Source organism: Pristiophorus japonicus, chromosome 5 (assembly GCF_044704955.1).
Source record: "Pristiophorus japonicus isolate sPriJap1 chromosome 5, sPriJap1.hap1, whole genome shotgun sequence".
Taxonomy (NCBI): Eukaryota; Metazoa; Chordata; class Chondrichthyes; family Pristiophoridae; genus Pristiophorus; species Pristiophorus japonicus.
This window is the reverse complement of record NC_091981.1, coordinates 219,736,089-219,761,151: the sequence shown is the minus strand read 5'-3', so window position 1 is coordinate 219,761,151 and position 25,063 is coordinate 219,736,089.

Genomic DNA, 25,063 nt, shown 5'->3' with positions numbered 1-25,063 from the left:
CCCAAAGCTGGGATGGAGGCCCTGAATGGAAAAGTAGTAAAAGTAGACAGCTGCAGGAATTGGCACACATACAGGGCAATGGTGAACTTTCACTGCATCTATGACCAGCTGAGTTATGATGACTGATTGACTCTGTTACTGCATGCATGCTATTCTCATTACCTCAGCATTGGCCACTCTGTCTGTTTCCCAACTGGCTGACTCTTTATTATAACAATGGTGCAGTTCAGAATTATTGTTTTACATTAACGTTTCAGGTCCATTTTCTCTGGAAAAAATCCATTCTGCAATAGATAGATATTTTCTCAGAAACAATCAGCAGAATTGCTGGACACCGGACAGTATTACAAACATGATATCGTAGCAAACATAGGGTTAAATGCTCAAGGACTCAGCTAATTCTAAAGCAGCATTCTGGTAAGTACAGCAATTGCAAATATATTCAGGCAACACCCATATAAATGTGCTTGTTCCTACAGTTCATATTATTTCTGACAAGAATGATTTATTTACTGTGGTTTATTTTGTTTAAAGCTGCACAATCTTCACAAAATTATTCAGCAGTTCTTTTTCACAAATGCACAATGCTGCGATATAAATATATATTGAAACGTATGAAGTCAGCAAATGATTCACCAAACCCATTTTTCATTAAAGCAAATATCTTTAACTTAATTCAGTGTTACAGCTCCAGTGCAATACTGCTCTAAAGGTCAAAATATTTCTGTATTAATCAATAATTGCGTACTGCTATATTGTAGCATAGTGGTATGCACTCACTGAGCTCAAATACAATTAACTCAGGAGCAAACAGGTCCTATTTAGGGTTTCAGGTTCCATTTAGCAATCAAGCTCATTCATGCAATGCAATCTTACATTAACAATTTATTAACGTTAGAATTACTTGCAATATCAACTTAATTATGAGATACAAGTGTCTGCCATGACACACCTTTAAAAAGAGTAATTCTGAACTGCTGCTGTCAAATCCTATGCTGTAAACAACTCATTGTGAGAGTGGATTTCATGGAAAGTTCAATTATTGTAATGTAAAATGCATCTGAAGGACATTTGAAAAGCAAGTCATGGTAAATATTACATTAATCAAACCACATGAAAAGTATCCAATATCTTCTCACTATGTTGGTGCGCAAAATGGTTGACATTTTTTGATTTGTTTACAGAGTAAATCATCCTGAAACATGGCACAATGTTGCTTATGCATGGCATCACACAGCTTTTCCTCCCCAAACAAAAAGAAATTGGTGCATACATTGTTATAAAGATGGTGTTCCATTAAGAACATTTCTTTTTATTCGTTTACAGGATGTGGGCTATGTGGGCAAGACCAGCATTTATTGCCCATCCCTAATTGCCTTTGAGAAGGTGGTGGTGAGCCGCCTTTTTGAACCGCTGCAGGCCGTGTGCTGAAGGCACTCCTACAGTGCTGACTTTGCTGGGCCATTTCAGAGGGCAGTTAAGAGTCAACCAAACTGCTGTGGGTCTGGAGTCACATATAGGCCAGGCCAGGTAGGGACGACAGATTTCCTTCCCTGAAGGACATTACTGAACCAGTTGGGTTTTTCTGACCTTCCGGTAGTTTCATAGGGCCCAAATTTGGCCCTCCAGTTTTTTCGCCGCACTTACGTGAGGTGCGCCGACTTCCTGCACTCAAAACGGTGCCGAAAAGATATCCCCATATTCTGGCCCTTCTGCCGACTCTCCCGGGACTTGCCGCAACATGGCTAGAGCCCTGCGCCTAAAAGAGTGCCGGCTGCTGTCCACATGTGCAGTAGAGTGTTTGTACATGCGTAGTAGCTCCTCCCACGATTGTGATGATGCGTGCCTGCAGCATGGGACCCAACGCGTCCCGCCCCTATCCCAGACTGAGTGGCCTGCCGCTCAGGCCGGCCATGGCCTTCCCGCGCTGAGGGCTACAAGAAACAGGTTGGTGCGGGGAGACTTTTGATCGGGGTGGGGGGGGGAGGGGGGAAGAGTTACGATCGGGGTGGGGGGGGGGGCGGGGAGGAGGAGGAGAGTTTCTTTAAATGATTTAGAAAAAGTCTCTGTCAATGGCACAATGCAATTGGCTGTTAAGAGGTGAGCATGACCAGAGAAAACTTTCCTTAGGTTTGGTTTCTCAGTACCAGCAAATATCTGGTCGTGGCTTTTGTTTTGGTAGTAATCATGACTTAGGTCAATTTCTTTTAAAATCCCATCAGTTCTTAGTGCATGGATGCCCGTAGATACCCTGTTGGGAACATTCCATCAGCACCCATGGGTGCCTTATTGGGGAGTAACTGCATGGGCACCCTCGGGTACCTTGCGCAAGTGACCATCGTTCATTCATGTATAAGCCCGAGCCTTGACAATCTGAGAAAGGCAGGCTATGTGACCATGAGGGACATCACAGCCTGTTCCACTTTTCACCTGATCGCTACACATAGAACAGTTCCAGCAGGCTCAATGGATAGCGACCAGGAGCTGGAACCCCAGTTGATTTTCTGCTCCTTAACCCAATGACAACAAGGCCAGTTGTATTACTCCTATCATTGCACCACCCACGATCATTACCTCTTGATGGTGTGATGACACAAGATAACAACTTCCATTAATATAGCCCTGCTCGCAAAATATTTGATTCATAAATGGTATTATGAAATCCTTTGTCTTCTGATATAAATGATATTAAAAAGTGCATATTTTATGAAGCTTTATATAGTGGAATATATAAATTATGCAAAAGTTACAGTACAAGATCTGTATTAGTTGTTGTGAAGGTGTTTAGTGCTTTGCAAGGTCCTCGCCCCTCCCCATCTCTGGCTACCTGCGTTGATTTTTTAAGTCTCCGCAAGGGTTTTCTGTGCGGCCACAAGTGGCCACATACGTTGGCCTAAGTTAGTTTGGAGCAACTATTAGCTGTCCAAACTAGCTTAAATGGCCAAAATAGTCAAAGGTGGCTGGCAACGCCTCCTTTTGAAAAAAAAACTAAACTAAAAAAAATCCTAACTAACTCACTCACACTGACGCAAATTAAATGTGCAGAATGGGGATTTTTAAGATACTCCAGAAAAATCAAGTTGCTCAAAAAAAAACAGAGCAACTCCTGGGAAAATTTGGGCTCAATAATCATCATTACTGATACTAGCTTTTTAATTCCAGATATTTTTTTTAATTAACTGAATTTAAATCCCCGTGGGATTTGAACTCATGTCTCCAGATTATTTCTCCAGGCCTCTGGATTACTAGTCCAGTAACATAATGACTATGCTACTGTACCCATATGGTACAGTAACAATGGCCCCAAGCTTCCACATGATTTGCTCCTAATTTTTAGGAGCAACTGGTGTAGAACGGAGTATCTTAGAAATCAGAATTCTCGCCATTTAGTTTGCTCCAGTTCTAGTCAGTGAGAACAGTTTCACTTTGGAACAGAATTTTTTTTTCAAAAGGGGGCGTGTCCGGCCACTTACGCCTGTTTTCAAAGTTTTGTCAGTGAAAACTTACTCCAAACTAACTTAGAATGGAGTAAGAGAAGATTTTTGTACGCTCGAAAAAACCTTGTCTACACTTTAGAAAATCAGGTGTAGGTTACAAATCAGGCGTAGGGAATGGGGGGGGTGGGTGGTTTAAAGGGAAGTTTACAAACATTAACACTTCAGTTTTACAAATAAAGAGCCATCATCAATAATAAATGATAAATACATCAATAAATCAACCAGTAAATCAATCAAAAAAAATTAATAAGAAATAATTTTTTTTTTAAATCAATAAATAAAACATTTTCTACTTACCGACTGCAGCACCGGGAGCCCTCCAACAGTGTGCTGGGATGCTCTCACCAGTGTGTCTCTGTCAGTGTCTCTATCTCTCTGTCTGTCTGTGTGTGTCTCTCATTCTCTGTCTGTCAGTGTCTGTGTTTCTGACAGCGAGGGGCGGGGGAGGAGGGGGGTAGAGAGAGAGAGGGGGGAGCAGAGGGAGGGAAGGGGGAGGGATGGGGGAGAAGGGGGAGGGATGGGGGAGAAGGGGGAGGGATGGGGAGGAGGGGGAGGGGAGAGAAGGGGGAGGGGGGAGAAGGGGATAAAGGGGAGATGGGGGGAAAGGAGATGGGGGGAAAGGAGATGGGGGGAGGGAGATGGGGGGAGGGAGATGGGGGAAGGAGATTGGGGGGGAAGGAGATTGGGGGGGGAAAGGAGATTGGGGGGGGAAAGGAGATTGGGGGGGGAAAGGAGATTGGGGGGGGAAAGGAGATTGGGGGGGGAAAGGAGATTGGGGGGGGAGAAAGGAGATTGGGGGGGGAAGGAGATTGGGGGGGGAAAGGAGATTGGGGGGAAGGAGAAGGGGGGAAAGGAGAAGGGGGGAAAGGAGAAGGGGGGGGAAAGGAGAAGGGGGGAAGGAGAAGGGGGGGAAAGAAGAAGGGGGGGGGAAGGAGAAGGGGGAGGGAGGCTGAATGGGCCGGGCCCAAGACATCGGGCAGGGCCCGTCCCGTCCCCAGCACCAGATTTACAGGTAGGTGGCGTTGGGTCGGGTCAGGGGGAGCGCGGGTCGGGGGGGGTGGTGGGAGGGAGGTCGGTTCGGTTCGGGTCAGGGGGAGGGAGGGAGAGGGAGGGGAGGTCAGGTCGGGAGGAGGGAGGTCAGGTCGGATCCAGTCCGGGGGGGAGGGGTGCGGGAGTCGGGTCGGGGTCGGTGTCGGGTCCGGTCCGGAGGCGGAGGCGGGGGGGGGGGGGGGGAGCGGGAGTCGGGTCGGGTCCAGTCCAGGGGGTCGGGTCCGGTCCGGGGGTGGGGGGGGTGGGGGGAACGGGAGTCGGGTCGGTGTCGGGTCCGGTCCGGGGGCGGGGGGGCGGGGGGGAAGCGGGAGTCAGGTCGGTGTCGGGTCCGGTCCGGAGGCGGGAAGCGGGAGTCGAGTCGGGTCGGGAGGAAGCAGGAGCTGGCCGTGGGAGGAGCCTTATTCACGCAGCCCCAGTGAGGCCATTCGGCCAGGGCTAGGGGCTGCGTGCTTCGGCCCCTCCCACACAGTTTTGGGCGCCTGGAGCTACTGTACATGTGTGCCCACTGTAGCGCGCCTGTGCAGAGGTCCCGGCACTGTTTTCAGCGCAGTGACCTAGTTCCGCCCCCTGCAGCTCCTGCTGTGCTGCGCCTGGCTGCAAACGACCTGTAGGGAGCTGGAGAATCTGGAAGTTTTTTTTAGGCGCACTTTGTGGCGCGAAAAACGGGTGTCCAGGTCGGGACTGCGCCGTTCTAGGCGCGGCTTGAAACTTGGGCCCAATGTACTTTGAAGAAAGAAATTAAACACATTGAGGTGAACCAGAAAAAAGCACCAAATAGGGAGCAAGGAAGTTCCATAAACATAAGGAGTACAACTAACAAACCTATTACAGAAGACAACTGAAAATCACATGTTAAAGGACTTATAACCAACGGAAATGTTTAAATGAATTGTAACAGACTGAAACATATTCAGCATTTAATGACTACAAGCTTCTCTTAAACACATTACAAAGAATAAAAGATTGTATGCAGGGACTGTATTTTATCTTTTGAATAACATGTATTTTTATTAAAGGAATGTTCATGTAAAACAAAACACAGATAAGCTGAAAAAGGGTACAAAGTGAAATTAAAAGCCTTGCAAACCGGCAACATTTCTGTACACAATGTAGGGGTTTCAGCTGAAACACAAATAGAAACAAGAGGTAACAGTATAAATAAAAGATGATTTATTCTGTAACTGAATTTGAAAATTAAAGTTTAAATTAAAAAGATAGAAAGTAATGCAATGACCATAAGAACATTGCAGTGGAAACAAAGACAATCAGGAATTTCAGTGCCCCATGTAATAGTTCAGTGCACTGACTCACCAGCTGACCTGCTCCATAAACAATTTTCCAGCGCAGCTTTTGAAAAATTAGAAATCACACAGAGCACCATATAACATCACATTACACCTGAAACGTTGCATTCTTCATTCCTTAGAAAGGTTGTGAAGGTGCTGTGCCATCAAAAATTTGAATTAAGGAGCAAGAAATTCCTACATAAAATCAATGGGGGAGAGAATGAGTAACAACGCATTCAATTGCAACAATATTGGATCTTGGAAGTGGCCCAAAATCTTTTAGTAATTATTAGAAAGATCATCTTCTTTCCATCGTTTTAGGTGCCCTGCCCCTAATTGTTCTCATATTACCACACAACAATTTCTATTCTTCCTGCCAGAAATTTCAAATGGTTGTGTAGCACTTGAAATAAAAGTAATAATGCACTGTCACTGATTGACTATCCTAGAATGCTTGAACTCTCCAGATGTGGCTATAATGGTGAGAAACGCTTGAGGAATATCCAAGAATATCAGGATGGAGACGATTTAATTAAAAACTCTCAAGGCAATGACCTACTTATTATCACAAACTGGCAATAGATATTGTGCACTTTTCTAGTTGAGTGTACCTGGTGATCTGCTGAAATTAGCACTGGCCAACACCAGTGTTATAGAATCATGGAATGAAACAGCATAGAAGGAGGCCATTTGGCCCATTGTACCTGTGCCAGCTCTTTGGTAGAGCTATCCAATTGGTCCCATTCCAGTGCTCTTTCCTCATAGCCCTGTAAATTGTATCCCTTCAAGTATTTATCCAATTCTCTTTTTGAATATTACTACTGAATCTGCTTCCACCACCCTTTCAGGCTGTGCATTCCAGATCACAACAACTTACTGTCTAAAGAATGTTTGCTCATGTCACCTCTGGTTCTTTTGCCAATCACCTTAAATCTGTGTCTTCTGGTTACTGACCCTTCTGCCACTGGAAACAGTTTTCCTTATCAAAACCGGTCATGATTTTCAACACCTCTATCAAATCTCTTCTTAACCTTCTCTGCTCCAAGGAGAACAACCATAGCTTCTTCAGTCTCTCCACGTAACTGAAGTCTCTCGTTCCTGGTACCATTCCAGTAAATTTCTTCTGCACCCTCTCTAAGGCCTTGGTATCCTTCCTAAAGTGTGGTGCCCAGAATTGAACACAGTACTCCAGCTGAGGCCTAACCAGTGTTTTATAGGGCCCGACATTCAGTACCATTTCCGCCGGGTTTTCGGCGGTATTGCTCGTTTTTGTCGGAAAACCACCCGGCGGGAATTTCGTCAAAGTGTTCCGCCAGCGGTCTCGAAATACTGCTGGGGAGCGGACCGCCGGCGTGCAGCACCAAAAAAACCGCTACCGCCCAAGTTTGGTTACACCGGTGACCCGTAGATGAGTAGGGAAAAAAACGCCCAGGAGAAACCAGCCGGAGCCCTGCAAAAAAAGGTAAGTTCAAGTCTTTAAAAAAATTCTGTTACAGCGATTAAGTGGAAAAGGGTCCTGAGAACGTTTTCCGATTTTTTTATTTTTTGGAAAAATATTTTTTGTGTTTTCCCCCCTCCCTAGGTCCAATCCGGAGCATTCGACTAAATTTGAGTAAGTACCGCCCAATTTGCCCAGGATTGCATTTTCCGCCGAGAATCCGTGTGTAAGACTGATTTTTCCCACCGGGCAGAATTTTTTCCTTTTCTTGTTCAATTTTTCACTGCCATTATTTTAATAATCTTAGCGGAGTTTTGGGTGGCAATCTGGCGGTGGCGGATTTTGTGGAAATTCAAGGTTTAGCATAACTTCCTTGCTTTTGCACTCGCTGCCTCGTAATAAAGCGAAGGATCTCATCTGCTTTTTAAGAGCCTTCTCATCCTGTCCTGCCACCTTTTAAAGATTTAAGTACATACACCCACAATTGTCTCTGTTCCTGAACCCCTTTAAAATTGTACAATTTAGTTTATATTGCTGCTCCTCATTCTTCCTACTGAAATGTATCACTTCACACTTCTCTTAAATTTCATCTGCCGTGTGTGTATTCATTTCACCAGTCTGTCTATGTCCTCCTGAAATCTGTTACTATCATAGAATAGTACAGAAGGAGGCCACTGTGACATTCTCTTTAATCAATACTGCCACTCCACCTCCTTTACTTCCTTCAGTATCTTTCCTGAACACCTTATATACAGGAATATTTATTACCCTATCCTGCCCTTTTTTGAGCCACAACATCATATTCCCATGTGGCTATTTGCACCAACAGCTCACCATCCTTATTTATCACGTTTCATAGAAACATAGAAACATAGAAAATAGGTGCAGGAGTAGGCCATTCGGCCCTTCGAGCCTGCACCACCATTCAATAAGATCATGGCTGATCATTCCCTCAGTACCCCTTTCCTGCTTTCTCTCCATATCCCTTGATCCCTTTAGCCGTAAGAGCCATATCTAACTCCCTCTTGAATATATCCAATGAACTGGCATCAACAACTCTCTGCGGCAGGGAATTCCATAGGTTAACAACTCTCTGAGTGAAGAAGTTTCTCCTCATCTCAGTCCTAAATGGCCTACCCCTTATCCTAAGACGATGTCCCCTGGTTCTGGACTTCCCCAACATCGGGAACCTTCTTCCCGCATCTAACCTGTCCAGTCCCGTCAGAATCTTATATGTTTCTATGAGATCCCCTCTCATCCTTCTAAACGCCAGTGAATAAAGGCCCAGTTGATCCAGTCTCTCCTCATACGACAGCCCAGCCATCCTTGGAATCAGTCTGGTGAACCTTTGCTGCACTCCCTCAATAGCAAGAACATCCTTCCTCAGATTAGGAGACCAAAACTGAACACAATATTCCAGGTGAGGTCTCATGAAGGCTCTGTACAACTGCAGTAAGATCTCCCTGCTCCTATACTCAAATCTCCTAGCTATGAAGGCCAACATACCATTTGCCTTCTTCACCACCTGCTGTACCTGCATGCCCACTTTGAGTGACTGATGAACCATGACTCCCAGGTCTCGTTGCACCTCCCCTTTTCCTAATCTGCCACCATTCAGATAATATTCTGCCTTCTTGTTTTTGCCATCAAAATGGATAACCTCACATTTATCCACATTATACTGCATCTGCCATGCATTTGCCCACTCACCTAACCTGTCCAAGTCACCCTGCAGTCTCTTAGCATCCTCCTCACAGCTCACACCGCCACCTAGTTTAGTGTCATCCGCAAACTTGGAGATATTACACTCAATTCCTTCATCTAAATCGTTAATGTAGATTGTAAAGAGCTGAGGTCCCAGCACTGAGCTCTGCGGCACTCCACCAATCACTGCCTGCCATTCTGAAAATCACCCGCTTATCCCGACTCTCTGCTTCCGGTCTGCCAACCAGTTCTCTATCCACGTCAGTACATTACCCCCAATACCATGCGCTTTGATTTTGCACACCAATCTCTTATGCAGGACCTTGTCAAAAGCCATTTGAAAGTCCAAATACACCACATCCACTGGTTCTCCCTTGTTCACTCTACGAGTTACATCCTCAAAAAATTCCAGAAGATTCGTCAAGCTTGATTTCCCTTTCATAAATCCATGCTGACTTGGTCCAATCCTGTCACTGTTTTCCAAATGCACTGCTATTTAATCCTTAATGATTGATTCCAACATTTCCCCCACTACTGATGTCAGGCTAACCGGTCTATAATTACCCATTTTCTCTCTCTCTCCTTTTTTAAACAGTGGCGTTACATTAGCTACCCTCCAGCCCATAGGAACTGATCCAGAGTCAATAGACTGTTGGAAAATGATCACCAATGCATCCACTATTTCGAGGGCCACTTCCTTAAGTACTCTGCATGCAGACTATCAGGTCACGGGGATTTATCAGCCTTCAATCCCATCAATTTCCCTAACACAATTTCCCGCCTGATAAGGATATCCTTCAGTTCCTCCTTCTCACTCGACCTACTGTCCCCCAATACATTCGGAAGGTTATTTGTGTCTTCCTTCATGAAGACAGAACCGAAGTATTTGTTCAATTGGTCTGCCGTTTCTTTGTTCCCCATTATAAATTCACCTGAATCCGACTGCAAGGGACCTACGTTTGTCTTCACTAATCTTTTTCTCTTCACATATCTATAGAAGCTTTTGCAATCAGTTTTTATGTTCCCAGCAAGCTTCCTCTCGTACTCAATCTTCCTCCTCCTAATTAAACCCTTTGTCCTTCTCTGCTGAATTCTAAATTTCTCCCATTCCTCAGGTTTGTTACTTTTTCTAGCCAAATTATATGCCTCTTCCTTGGCTTTAACACTATCCTTAATTTCTCTTGTTAGCCATGGTTGAGCCACCTTCCCCGTTTTACTTTTACTCCAGACAGGAATGTACAATTGTTGAAGTTCATCCATGTGATCTTTAAATGTTTTCCATTGCTTATCCTTCGCCAACCCTTTAAGTATCCTTTGCCAGTCTATTTTAGCCAATTCATGCCTCATACCATCAAATTTACCTTTCCTTAAGTTCAGGACCCTAGTTTCTGAATTAACTGTGTCACTCTCCATCTTAATAAAGAATTCTACCATATTATGGTCACTCTTCCCCAAGGCGCCACGCAAAACTAGATTGCTAATTAGTCCCTTCTCGTTACACATCACCCAGTCTAGGATGGCCAGCTCTCTAGTTGGTTCCTCGACATATTGGTCCAGAAAACCATCCCTAATACACTCCAAGAAATCGTCCTCCACCGCATTGCTACCAGTTTGGTTAGCCCAATCAATATGTCGATTAAAGTTGCCCATGATAACTGCTGTACCTTTATTGCACACATCCCTTATTTCTTGTTTGATGCTGTCCCCAACCACACTACTACTGTTTGGTGGTCTGTACACAACTCCCACTAGCGTTTTCTGCCCTTTGGAATTCCGCAGCTCCACCCATACCGATTCCACATCATCCAGGCTAATGTCCCTCCTTACTATTGCATTAATTTCCTCTTTAACTAGCAACCCTACCCCACCTCCTTTCCCTTTATGTCTATCCTTGCTAAATGCTGAATACCCTTGGATGTTGAGTTCCCAGCCTTGGTCACCCTGGAGCCATGTCTCCGTGATGCCAATTACATCATACCCGTTAACTGCTATCTGCGCCGTTAATTCATCCACCTTATTCCGAATACTCCTCGCACTGAGGCACAGAGCCTTCAGGCTTGTCTTTTTAATATACTTTGTCCCTTTAGAATTTTGCTGTAATGTGGCCCTTTTTGTTTTTTGCCTTAGGTTTCTCTGCCCTCCACTTTTACTATTCTCCTTTCTATCTTTTGCTTCTGACTCCATTTTATTTCATTCTGTCTCCCTGCATAGGTTCCCATCCCGCTGCCACATTAGTTTAACTCCTCCCCAACAGCACTAGCAAACACTCCCCCTTGGACATTGGATCCAGTCCTGCCGAGGTGCAGACCGTCCTATTTGTACTGGTCCCACCTCCCCCAGAACCGGTTCCAATGTACCAGGAATTTGAACCCCTCCCTTCTGCACCACTGCTCAAGCCACGTATTCATCTGAGTTATCCTGCGATTCCTACTCTGACTAGCACGTGGCACTGGTAGCAATCCTGAGATTACTACTTTTGAGGTCCTACTTTTTAATTTAATTCCTAGCTCCCTAAATTCATCTTGTAGGACCTCATCCCGTTTTTTACCTGTATTGTTGGTACCTATATACACCACGACAACTAGCTGTTCACCCTCCCTTTTCAGAATGTTCTGCACCCACTCCGAGACATCCTTGACCTTGCACCAGGGAGGCAGCATACCATCCTGGAGTCTTGGTTGTGGCCGCAGAAACGCCTATCTATTCCCCTTACAATTGAATCCCCTATCACTATTGCTCTCCCATTCTTTTTCCTGCCCTCCTGTGCAGCAGAGCCAGCCATGGTGCCACGTACTTGGCTGCTGCTGCTCCCCCCCGATGAGTCATCCCCCCCAACAGTACTCAAAGCGGTATATCTGTTTTGCAGGGGATGACCGCAGGGGATACCTGCACTACCTTCCTTGCACTACTCTTCATGTTGGTCTTCCATTCCCTAACTGGCTGTGGACCCTTTACCTGCGGTAAGACCAACTCATTAAATGTGCTATTCACGTCATTCTCAGCATCGTGCATGCTCCAGAGGGAATGCACCCGCAGCTCCAGTTCCGCAACATGGTCCGTCAGGAGCTGGAGGCGGATACACTTCCCGCACATGTAGTCGTCAGGGACAACGGAGGCATCCCTGACTTCCCACATAGTACAGGAGGAGCATAACACGTGCCCAAGCTCTCCTGCCATGACTTAACCCTTAGATACACTTAAATTGGCAACAATAATGCTAAAGGTTACTTACTGATAAAGAACGAAATCGAAAAACTACTTACCAATCACCAGCCAATCACTTACTCCCTTGTCTGTGACATCACCTTTCGATTTCTTTCTACTTCTTTTTAGCCTCCCTGCTGCAGCTTCACCAACGAACTCCCCGAACTGCCTCCGCTTTGGGCCTTTTATAGGCCTGCCTCAGCGATCTCCCGCCTCACCAACGAACTCCCTCGTGCATTTACACACCTGCACTGTCAACCTATCTTAGACATTCTTGTATTTTCTTAAGCCTGACCCCACCTAATACCGTGTTATTTCTTACTCTAGTGTGTTCTGTATCTCCCACTCTTTTGTGCACCATGTTTCTCCTTTCTAATGTTACATCCTGGTGGTGCCCATTCCCCTGCCAAATTTGTTTACCCCGCCCCCCCTCCACCCAGCGAGGATATTGGTCCCGGTTCTGTTGAGGTGCAACCCGTCCAGCCGTTGTTGATACTGATATGGACCTCTGGCTGTTCATCCTCCCCCTTCAGAATGTCTTGCAGCCGCTTGGTGACATCCTTGACCCTGGCAACATACCATGCTGGAAGTACGCCTGCAGCCGCAGAAAGACCTGTCTTTTCCCCTAACTATTGAATCCCCTGCCACTATTGCAGCAGTGTTGCACGAGCGCCAGCTGCAAAGTTTGAAATTATACCCTGTATACCAAAGGTCCGGGTCGTTAATATATATCAAAAAGAGCTTTTATCAAGCGATTATTCAATTATTGCCATTGTGCACTTTTTGCATTCACTAAATTTATCCTTTTGAGACAATGGGGGCAATTTTAACTTAACCTGCCTGTCGGGAATCTGATGGGATTGAGAGCAACCCTGGTTTTACACCCCGCCTGATTTTACTTTCTATTGAAGTCAAAGAAGAGCAGGATGTAAAATGGGAGTTACACCCGATCCCGTGGGTTAATTGAGTGGTGGGTAAGGTTAACATGAATCTTATTGTGGCAGGTTATGTCTGGTTTTCCTCTGAATGGAGCAATTCCCCAAAGATGCCAGACCCAATAGCAGCAACATACCTATGCTTTACTATCAGCAGTTGTTCTGCTCTGTCCTTCCAACATTGTTCCATTTAAATGGCAACTTTCGCTTGCAATTCCTAACTTCGCTCCTGGCTCCCACATCAGCCCAGTAGGCTCAATACAAGGAAAATTTCAGAATCAGCTATGGCAGCCAGGACTGAAGTCAGGAGGGTGAGTTGGTATTTGAATATCAAAGTGCTGGAGATTGGGAGAGGAGCAGCAGCAGATGGCAAAGTGTTGATATCTTGCTGCTGCGGCATTGAACATCTTGAGATGTCACTATGAGGTAGACCTGCTGGAGAACATGAAACAACTTCCACCAGATTTTTAACCCCGAGCAGGTATGTACATTTCTAGTCTTATAGTGTGTTCATACAGTACTGTGTGTAAGCTGGTCGGAACTAGTGCTGGTTGAAATAAGAAAAAGCAGAGAGCAGATATATTTGTAAATGCCAGCTTTCATGGAAATGAGAATTTTGATGGATAAAATTTCTTCACCATTGAGATCCTCATCTTATTAAGACTGCCAATTTTTCAGGATTTTTGAGTGGGAATTTACTGGGCTACCCAATACATAGGTCCCCTTATAAGAACATAAGAAATAAGAACTGCAGTGGGCCATTTAGCCCTTCGAGCTTGCCATTCTACAAGATCATGGCTGATTTTCTACCTCAACTCCATCTTCCCGCACTACCCCATATCCCTTAATTCCCCTAGTTCCCAAAAATTTATCGACCTCTGTCTTGAACATACTCAGTGACTGAGCCTCCGCAGCCCTCTGGGGTAGAGAATTCCAAAGATTCACAACCCTTTGAGTGAAGAAATTTCTCCTCATCTCAATCTTAAATGGCTGACCCCTTATTCTGAGTCTGTGACCCCAGGTTCTAGATTCCACAGCCAGGGGAAACATTTTCTCAGCATTAACCCTGTCAAACCCCTTAAGAATTTTGTATGCTTCAATTGGATCACCTCTCATTCTTCTAAACTCTATAGAGGATATAGGCCTACTCTACTCAATCGCTCCTCATAGGGCAATCCTCTCATCCCAGGAACCAGTCTAGTGAACCTTTGTTGCACTCCCTCTAACGCAAGTATGTATTTCCTTCGGTAAGGAGACCAGAACTGCCTCATTAATGCCCTGTATAATTGTACCTGTAGTAAGACTTCTTTACTCTTATACTTTAATCCCTTTGTAACAAAGGCTAACATACCATTTGCTTCCCTAATGTCTTGCTGTACCTGCATGTTAATTATGCATGAGTCCCTGGCAAGGTCCACATTCAGCCATCTGAAGATCAGTATTCCTCAACTCACTCAGGGTACCAGCTTCCAAAGATATACTGGATCGCAACTAAGCTGGGCAAGAAGGAACTCCCAATGTAGGGTGCCGCCCCACCTCCCCCACCCCCACCCCCCCGCCGCCACCCCCCACAAACAACATTTGCCTTGTAAGAAGTGGAGGGAGGTTCTTTCCTTTACATGGCATGTTGGAAACTCCTGGAAATGGATGAGAATCCGTGCAAACTGAGTTATGGTGGGAGACTGACAGAACCCCCCCCAAAGATTTCTGGGGTCAGTGTTGTTTATTCAGCCCTTTTTACACTGGCAACTCTGCATTCAAATATAGTATATGGTACAGCATGTGACACCATTATTAATCTTTATTTTGACAGCTCAATAATTTCAAACTTTGCATCTAGCTCTCTGCACTACTGTCTGCAAATCCTCACGGTGAGTTCTTGATCTGAGCTATGCTGCCTGAAGCTAGCCTGCACGGAAGTAGGAAATAGTCAACCTAGGCTGTTCTTGAACAGCTTCCAGCAGCCAATTCAAGAGTAGTATTGGTAGAGTCCTGAGAAAAGTTATCTTGGCCAAGATCTGGTGTATAACACAGGGAGAACTAATTATGGGAAAGGAAACCAATTTAAACCTTAGAAATATTTATAATATAATCTTTGTCATAGGCCCCAAATGACAATACCTGAATAGCAGTCAGCGTACCTGAACAGCAGTCCCAAGAGTCTGCAGTTCCAGTGTTATGTCGATGGTAAGTCACGAATTTTGTAATTTTAGGCGGTATGTTAGCGGTCTAGATGGCGGCATGTCATTGATTAATTTTCCGCCAAGCGGTATGTAGGTGTTTTTGGATGAATTTTGTAATTTTGGGCAGTATGTCGGCGGTACGCGGGCGGTATGTCGACCAATTTCAGCCCCCTAACAGTTCATCCACCGGGCTCACGACCACCTGCCTCCTCGTGGATCCCCGAACTCAACTGGCTGGGGTTTTATTGAGTCTTGAGAACATCACATGACTGGCTAAGCCACTCCCAACTCAACAGCTCTACAATTCTTTTAGAGTAAACAAAATAAACATTAGATCAAGTGCCCCCTGATCTGGAGGACACTCCAGACACTTTTAAATGCCCTCTTTTTTAATTTTTTGGGGGGGTTTTTTGGTGTTTTTTTTGTGATTTTTTTGGGCATTAAAATGATATATTTTACAAGTGCCTCCTATAAAAGGGGAGGGGGACACTAAAACCGGCAATTAAAACAAATTAAACTTTAAAACATATAAAATCAAATTAAAATTTGGTTGCCGTGGGTAACGATGCACTCCAGTCCCTCCGGCGCCCACCTCTCGCGGAAGGTCGCGAGCGTACCGGTGGACACCGCATGCTCCATCTCCAGGGACACCCTGGCTCGGATGTACGCGCGGAAGAGAGGCAGGCAGTCGGGCTGAACGACCCCCTCGACCACCCGCTGCCTGGACCGGCTGATGGCACCCTTGGCCGTGCCCAGGAGGAGTCCTACGAGGAGGCCGTCGGACCTACCCGCTCCCCTCCGCACAGGGTGCCCAAAGATCAGGAGTGTGGGACTGAAGTGCAACCAGAAATTGAGGAGCGCCCCTTTAAATAATGAAACAGGGGCTGCAAACTCGCACATTCAATAAAAACGTGGAACACGGACTCTTCCAGACCGCAGAAATTGCAGGCGGCCTGGGAGCCCGTGAACCGGCTTAAAAATTTGTTGCATGGGATTGCTACGTGCACCACCCTCCAGGCTAAGTCCCCGATAAATAGTGGGAGGACTCCCGCGTAGAGTGCACTCCATCGGGGTCCCCCGCCTCCTCCGGATGGCAAGATGGTACGCCATGGCGTGTCCGGACGGTCAACAGCTCTACAACTCTTTTGGGGAAAACATAATAAATTAATCCAAGTGCCCCCCGATCTGGGAGACACTCCAAACACTTTTCACGTGCTCTCTTTTTTTTTGTGATTTTTGTGGGGTTTTTCTTTGGTTTTTTTGGGGCAGTAAAACCATAATTTACAAGTGCCCCCTATAAAAGGGTAGGGGGACACTAAAACCCAGCAATTAAAACAAATTAAACTTTAAAACATATAAAATCAAATTAAAATTTGGTTGTCGTGGGTGACAATGCACTCCAGTCCCTCCGGCGCCCACTCTGGCGGAAGGTCGCGAGCGTACCGGTGGACACCGCGTGCTCCATCTCTAGGGACACCTTGGCCCGGATGTAAACGCGGAAGAGTGGCAGGCAGTCAGGCTGAACGACCCCCTCGACCGCCCGCTGCCTGGACCGCTGATGGCACCCTTGGCCATGCCCAGGAGCAGTCCTACGAGGAGGCCGTCGGACCTACCCGCTCCCCTCCGCACAGGGTGCCCAAAGATCAGGAGTGTGGGACTGAAGTGCAGCCAGAAATTGAGGAGCAGCCCCTTTAAATAATGGAACAGGGGCTGCAACCTCGCACATTCACTAAAAACGTGGAACACAGACTCTTCCAGACCGCAGAAATTGCAGGTGGCCTGGGAGCCCGTGAACTGACTTAAAAATTTATTGCACGGGACTGCTCCGTGCACCACCCTCCAGGCCAAGTCCCCGATAAATAGTGGGAGACTCCCGCGTAGAGTGCACTCCATCGGGGACCCCGCCTCCTCTGGACGGCAAGATGGTACGCCATGCTGTGTCCGGACGGTCAACAGCTCTACAAACCTGAGTATACTCACAGGTGCATACATCACACTATGTCTAAGGAGCATTTAACAGAATTTATTCTGCTAATTCTTCTTCATCTTCAAGTTGCTGACATATTTCTAGGAACCATTCCCTGGTTGCCTGTTGTTCTCTAGTACCCCACTGAAGTTGCTACACTTCGTTTATGAGCCTAAACAGTCAGTTCTGGTAGGTTATTTAACTATATGAGCATAAAGTCCCACCATGTCCTTATCTAAGCTCCACACAGGCACAGTTTCAGCAGGAGGTCACTGGATAACTATCAGGAGCAGGATATTGGCTGTTTCCACCCCCCACCGCCCCCCCCCCTCCTCCAACCAGGGATGCTGAGACCAACTGTGGTGTCTCGACTGAGATCAGCTAAATCAGCAGAAACCAGGGATCAATCTGGGATCTTCCTCCTCTTTTTGGCCAACTATTCGCTATATCAACCAACTGGGCCACTAGCAAAGCTAATGGAAATTTACTTCTTTTCAGAGAATTTTTTTAATTCACATGATTTTGATATTCTTTTGTTCTTTTGTTTAGCTCTCCCCCAAAATATTAGATATTAGTTACCGTCAACACGCAAAATCAAAGTCGCAAAGCTCCACTCTGCTATAAACTTAACCACGCCACCCATTCAAACAGCCTATTTACTCCATCGACAATATTTTTAGAATAAAGGAAAATATTCCAAGAAAATGAAAAAGCACACAATTTGTTTTAATGCCACTATTATTTTTCTCTTGAGTTGCTTGAACCCATGTCCAGGAGATGAATCTTTAATTCCAGGAGACTCCAGGACAATCCTGTTGGGTTGGCAACCCCAGCAGGATTGTGGATTCATCCCTCCTGTGCAATACTTTTGTGAAATTAAGTTAAGTGCGACAACAAAAGCTTCTAAAAAGGCAATTGGCATGCTAATTCTGAAAGGTCTGGAAATTGCAGCTCTCTATCCGTTACAACTTTTGCAATATCTCACTGCTGAGTGGGAGTAATGGCAACCCTTTTGTTTGGAAGGACTTTAGATACAAATCAACAGAAACCTCAAAGTCTCCAGCAGCAGAAAGCTAAAAAGAAAAACTGCACAAGCTGGAAATGCAAAATTAAAAAAAAACCTGATACATGTCTGCCGAAACGCATCAGGGAGAAGACTTTGTGCGCTATGTGCAACAAAATCATAAAACTGTTAACAAAGACGTGACTTATGACTTGATTGCACATAACAGAGAGAAATCTTTTGCCCATCAATCCATTTTTAAATTAATTCTCAATCACTGTAGATGCATCATTATGTGTTGGCTCACGCGATGCAAGTTGGGAATGGGATGTCACATGTGTGAAATGATAGGATTATGGGTATGATGGAATTGGTTATGCCTTCATAAATGTACTAAGTATGCCCAATTTCAATATGAATCCAAATCCTTTAATAGGACTGTTTGTTGGGATGATCTGTGCTAAAGTTAGGAATAGGACATTTTTACACATAGTTTTAGTATCAAGCATTCCCAAGACAGGAACAGCCTAAGTTCCATGTTGAGTAAAACTTCCTCAATAATGCCCAAACAATGGGGAAAGAATTGATTGGGTAAAAATGAATATAGTTACAATGCCTTTATGTTTAGGGCTCAATAAAGTGGTCTGGGCGTAACGGGTGCTGTATTGCACTGTAGACAGGACTATGGTGATGGGTGCATGGAGCTTAGTGCAGGGGTTGCAGGTGGCAGCTTTTTGGATGATTTGAAGTTTATGGAGGGTGGAGAGACTGAGTTCAGCAAAGAGTGTGTTGGAGAATTATGTGGTGTGGAACTTGTTGGTGGAAAAATGCTTGAGGATAGAATGGCCCCACTCAGTGCTGAACGTTGAAGGCCCTACTACAGACCCTATTTTGGGGGGGGGGGGCGCGGGGGGGAGGGTGGAGGGTGGAGGAGGGTTACCGTGCAATAAACAGTACCGCCAGAGCAGTATGGAAGGAGATGACAGATCGCATTAAGGCAATCTCACCCATGGCCGAAAGTGTAGTTCAGAAAAAGTGCCAGAGATCTTGTGACTTAGTTGGAAGGAGCCTCCTGCATAAATGTTTAACGCAGCTATCATCTGACAGCCAACACCAGAGCTGTCCCTGAGCTGACATCCGTTTGCAAGTCTGCCTGGAGGAATGTGTACAGTTCTGTTATGGTGTCCGTAGGGAATCTTAGTCTATGCAGGCTGTATCTAGACCTAGGCTGGGATGAGGTATGGAGCTGAATGATTTTAGTGGGACCCAAACCGAGCACTAGTGAGCAGATCACTTTATGGCATTATTGATGGCTACATTCATCATTTCACTGATGAGTTGGAAACTAATTGGGCACTAATTGGCCAGCTTACATTTATCCTGTTTTTGTGGCTAGTACCTGGGCAATTTTCCACATTCTCTGGTGGATGCAGATATTGTCTAGGTCCATAGTCTTCGCTGCTTCCAGTGCACTCAGCATGAAGTGAATCAAATTGGCATCTATAACAGTGGGACCTCAAAGATTGGCTACTCCACACTTCTGGTTGAAGATGCTTGTAAACATTTCAGTCAATTTATTTGCAGTCACGTGCTGGGCTCCATCATAGTTGAGGATGGCAATGTTCATGAAGCCTCTGCCTCCTGTTACTTGCCTGGTTGTCCACCACTATTCTCAACTGAACTCGGGTTAGAGCTTTGCTGCTCATTGTGGGACCATTTAGCTCTGCCTATAGCCGATTGTTTTTGGTGCTTAGAATGCAGGTAGCCTTATGTAGTAGCTTCACTAGCTTGTTACCTCTGAAGTATGTCTCGTGCTACTCCTGCAACACATTCCAACACTTCCCATTGAATTGGGGTTGATCTTCCAACTTGATGGGGATCAAGGAATGAGGGATGTGCTATGCCATGAAGTTACAGATTGTGGTGGTACTTTGCTTCTGTCGTTGTCTCACGGTGTCTCATGGATGCCCAGTTCTATGTTGCTTGATCTGTCGTTAGTTTGTCCCACTTACCACGCCAGTAGTGCCACACTATACAATGGAAGATATCCTCATTATAAAGAGGAGACTTTGCTTTCAGAAGAACTGTGTTCTGGTTGCTTCTACCAATGCTATCTTCGACTGATATATCTGCACAGCTCAACTGTTGCTCGACTAGTCTGTGGTACAGTTCTTCAACTTGGGTACCAGTCCTCAGATTTTAGTGAAGAGGACTTGTCATGGTAAACAGGACTGAGTCAAGACTAAGTCTTGTCATGGTACAATTTCTGTGTCATTGCCGACAGGTCTGTCCAATATATTTCTTTATTTTTGAACTGCAGTGATTGCTTACAAGTGAGTGGCTTCAGAGGGCATTGACAATCCACAATTTTGTGGTCCAGTCATGTGTAAGCAAGACTAGGTAAGGGTAGCAAGTTCCCATCCATGAAGAACATTATTGAACTAGCTGTATTTTTACAACAATCATTTTTCTGGTACTAACCCACTACTAAAGCATAAATTAACAGATTTATTCAAATCAATTTCACAACTTGCCTCAGCAGGCTTTGAACTCATGACCTCTGGGTTATGAGCATAACTACTACACTACTGTACCCTTCAGTTGATCAGTAAATATATTTTTTTAAACTAATGTATACCTATCATGGGCAGTGATTACATTAAAAAATATAATAACAGTACCCTATATAATGTCTGTAAATATGTGTCTTGTTAGCTATTGTTCTGTTACTCAGTAGATGCTTCCCTCTATTGGAAAAAATTGATATTCATTGGTGTCTTCTTTCAGACTATAGCTAGACCAGGCTGTTCTTGGCTCTGCACTCATCAGTTATTATTAAAAACCTGTTAAATAATGATGCACACTTCTCTCTGTGGAATGATGTATAAATAGTTGTTTTTTCCGTTAACCGAGAAAATATCTTGCAATGTGGATCAGACAAAGAGTTTGGCAGACGCAGGACCTATATTTTGAAATTTTACATGATCTTTCATCAAATAGTGCTTTTTTTTGTAGAACACTAGTGAAAGTTAAACATGAAGTTACAGGGAATTATTCATAAAAATCACAGAATTTTCCAGCACTGGCTGGTTGGCCCATCAAGTCTGTGCTGGTGTTTTTCTCCACACGAGCCATCTTGTTGAATCCCCCACACCTGATTGCTCCCCATACCATTTAATTTTTCCCTTTTTCAAGCAAGTATCATTATAAACTCTTTCAACAATTGATTGTAGCACAGAATTCAATATTCTAACCAACCTCTATGTAAAGAATATTTTTCTAACCTTTGCTTTAATTCTTTTTGTGACTATTTTACATTTGTGCCATCTGGTTAACACCTTGCTGAACAGTGGAAACAATCTATCACTATTTACCTTATCGTAACCCTTCATAATCTTGAAGGCCTCTATCAAGTCATCCCTTAACCTTCTTATCTCTGGTAAAAGAGCCTTAAATCTCTCTTCTAGACTGTAACGTCTAATGAGATGTTACGGTCGAGGATGCTCGAAGATTAAGCCAATGTTTTATACATAAACCATGAGCAAGAAGCTGTAAATCCAATTTATATTACGATAAGTGCCTTGAAATTCTCGAGTTTTAGGGAATAAATATCTGTTGCAGTGGGAGAGGAGGGCAGAAATATGAGGCAGAACCTGAGTTACTGCTCCTCTCCGACTGTTGATGTAGAATTTGTGCTTCATATGCCCGAATTCCCAATCTCCATGGGACGAGGGGGTTGACAGAAATCTCTCCAATTCCACCTACTGTACGGCCAGTGGTAAGCCTATTTTCAAGTGTCCTTGCCATATAGAGCTATAAGTGGAGCCCATAGTGCCATTTTCAAACAGCAATCAATCAAAGAGACATCGGTTGCCATTTGCAGACTGGCAGATCAGTGTTGAAGCGAATTTGAATAAATTTCTGGCCAGTCTGGCCTGTGTCGTCTCCCCAACATAACAGCAGTGTGTTGCTCCGCTATCCCACTAGACCACAGGGTAGGTGACCCAATCGTACCATTAATGGCACATTGCACCCGCCTCTAATATTCAAATGACTCCAAACCAGGATTTGGGGCAAGGTCACAGCGAGGGGATACGTCTGAGTAAAAATCCTGCCCTGCTCTACTTCCGGCAGCACAGCATCAGGACTGCAATCTCTGGCAAAGGGATTTGATCGGGAAACGGTTGAAAAGATTTTTTATTTATGTGGCAGTGTTTAATTTGCTCAAAGTGAAGCCCCATTGTGCTCTCCTCATTGTGCTTCGTGTTCTTGTGAAGTCATCACTTGACGTCATCATTGCAACTTGTGCACTATGGATATCGAGCATGTTGAGTGTACAATTTTGATATGACATCATATGCGATAAGATGCTGAGATTTAAAAAAAACTTACAGATGCTGAAAATCTGAAACAGAAAATGGTGAAAATACACGAGGTACATCACCATATACAAGCAGAGTTCTGATGAAGAGTCTGTATTTAACATATTAACCTGCCATTTCTATTTACTGATGCTGATAGACCGACTGTGCATTTCCAGGATTTTCTGTTTATGACTAAATATGCTATTTTGTTTTGGCAAATGACTATTTCTGACATTTAAATCACCGATAACATATGTATCTAAGTGTTGTGTATCTGTAAAGCATACACTCCTATATTCCGCCACCAGGGAGCGCACCCCTGAAGTCCCAAGGGATCCCAGCATCCCTTGGGAGCACTGTATGTAACCCGGCCCCTAAGGCCTGTTCCTCAATAAAGACTGAGGTCACTGTTACTTTAACCTCCCTGTGTGCAGTCTCATCTGTGTTAGGAACACAATAACGGGCGACGAGTATACGAATCCAACGCAAAGATGCAGCAAACTGTGGGCATCCTGGAGAAATTCTCAGAGGGTGAGGACTGGGAAGCCTATGTCAAACGGCTAGACCAGTACTTTGTAGCCAATGAGCTGGACGGAGAAGGAAGCATTGCAAAAAGGAGAGCGGTCCTCCTCACGGTCTGCGGCACACCGACCTACAGCCTCATGAAGAATCTTCTGGCTCTGGTGAAACCCACAGATAAGTCGTATGAAGAGCTCTGTACAGTATTTCGGGAGCATCTTAACCCGAGGGAGAGCGTGTTGATGGCGAGGTACCGGTTCTATATGTACCAGCGATCTGAAGGTCAGGAAGTGGCGAGCTATGTCGCCGAGCTAAGGCGACTTGCAGGACAATGTGAGTTTGATGGCTACCTGGAGCAGGTGCTCAGAGACTTTTTTGTACTGGGCATTGGCCATGAGACCATCCTACGAAAACGTTTGACTGCAGAGATACCGACCCTCAGTAAGGCCATTGCGATAGCACAGGCGTTTATGTCCACCAGTGATAACACCAAACAAATCTCTCACCACACAAGTGCTAGCAATGTTCATAAAATAATTGGAACTGTATTTGCGAGCAGAAATGTACAGGGCAGAAACCACGAGTCTGCAACTGCTAGCAGGCCTCAAGTGACCCAGATGACTCAGAGTCTGCAACAAAGGATGAATGCAAGGCAATTCACACCTTGTTGGCGTTGTGGAGGCTTCCATTCAGCCTATTCATGCTGCTTCAAAGGGTATGTTTGCAAGAGCTGTGGAACAATGGGGCACCTCCAATGAGCTTGCAGACGAGCTGCAAGCTCTGCAAAGCCTGCTAACCACCATGTGGCAGAGGAAGATCGGTCCATGGTGGATCAAAGCAATTTTGAGCCTCAGAGAGAGGAGGCAGATGCTGAAGTACACGGGGTGCACATATTTTCGATGAAATGTCCACCGATAATGCTGAATGTAAATTTGAATGACTTACCCATAGCCATGGAACTGGACACTGGCACTAGCCAATCCATCACAATTAAAAAGATGTTTGAGAGACTATGGTGCAACAAGGCACTCAGACCAGCCCTGAGCCCCATCCACATGAAACTGAGAACGTACACGAAAGAGCTTATCACTGTCCTGGGCAGCGCCATGGCCAAGGTCACCTACGAGGCACGGTGCACGAACTGCCACTCTCGACTGTCCCGGGCGATGGCCCCACACTGCTTGGAAGGAACTGGCTGGGCAAAACCCGCTGGAACTGGGATGACATCCGAGCGCTATCACATGTCGATGAGGCCTCATGTACCCAGCTTCTTAACAAATTTCCTTCCCTTTTTGAGCCTGGCATTGGAAACCTTTCTGGGGCAAAGACGCAGATCCACTTGGTCCCAGAGGCACGATCCATTCACCACAAGGTGTGATCAGTACCTCACATGATGAGGGAGTGGAAATCGAGCTGGACAGGCTGCAACACAAGGGCATCAACTCCCCAGTGCAATTCAGCGAGTGGGCCAGCCCGATTGTTCCAGTACTCAAAAGTGATCGCACGGTCAGGATTTGCGGCGATTATAAAGTAACTATTAATCGTTTCTCACTACAGGACCAATACCTGCTACCTAAGGCAGACGACCTATTTGCGATGATGGCAGGAGGCAAGACGTTCACCAAGCTCGACCTGACATAGAAACATAAAAACATAGAAAATAGGTGCAGGAATAGGCCATTCGGCCCGTCGAGTCTGCACCGCCATTTAACAAGATCATGGCTGATCACCCACCCCAGCACCTCCCCCCCACACCCCCTCCACACCCCCCGACCCCCACAGCCGCAAGGACCACATCCAACTCCCTCCCGAACACATCCAATGAACTGGCATCAACAACTCTCCGTGGCAGGGAACCCCACAGGCCAACAACTCCCCGAGTGAAGAAGTCTCTCCCAATCCCAGCCCCAAACA